The following is a 745-nucleotide window of genomic DNA, read 5'->3' as shown; positions in this document are numbered from 1 at the left end:
AGAGAGAGAGAGAGAGAGAGAGAGAGAGAGAGTGAAAGAGTGAAAGAGAGAAGTGAAGAGGGAGAGAGAGAGAGAGAGAGAGATGAAGAGGGAGAGAGAGAGAGAGACATGTGCATGTACATATTCAGTTAAAAATAACTGTTGGTGATGCTATAAACAAAGCATCTAAAATATTTTCACCAGAGAATATAGTGAAGTTATTTCTCATTGCTTTCTTTAGATGAGGAGTCTTTTTCAAATTATCTGGTATCTAATGCCCCAGAATCTCAAAGAAGAATCTTCATCAGGTCCAAACTTTTGATACATGAACTGATACCCTATTGATTTATGCATTTCATGTCTAAAGATACCCAATTTTCTTTTATCACATTTATTCCATAGAAAATATCACACACCGTACTAAATCAATACACTCTCTCTCTCTCTCTCTCTCTCACACACACACACATACACACACATATATATATATACATACATGCACACTTTTACACTGACATTATGCATATATGTACATATATACATGCATGCACACATGCACACACATATCTAAGGCGTTTCTTCAAAGCTATTGTGAGAATTGCAAAGTTCCCATAATGCTTTGGGCTTTGGCTGAATGAAGTTAGTGTAGAGTTAAAGCAATGAGAAGACTCAATTATTAGCATGTCAGGCTCTGTATGATTTGAGTTTAAATCCTGCTGAAGCTGACTTTGCATTTCCTCCTTTCAGGGTAAGTACCAGTTGAACA

The sequence above is a fragment of the Octopus bimaculoides genome, chromosome 1 (genome assembly GCF_001194135.2).
Source record: "Octopus bimaculoides isolate UCB-OBI-ISO-001 chromosome 1, ASM119413v2, whole genome shotgun sequence".
In the NCBI taxonomy this organism is placed as follows: domain Eukaryota; kingdom Metazoa; phylum Mollusca; class Cephalopoda; order Octopoda; family Octopodidae; genus Octopus; species Octopus bimaculoides.
This window is presented reverse-complemented; position numbering follows the sequence as displayed.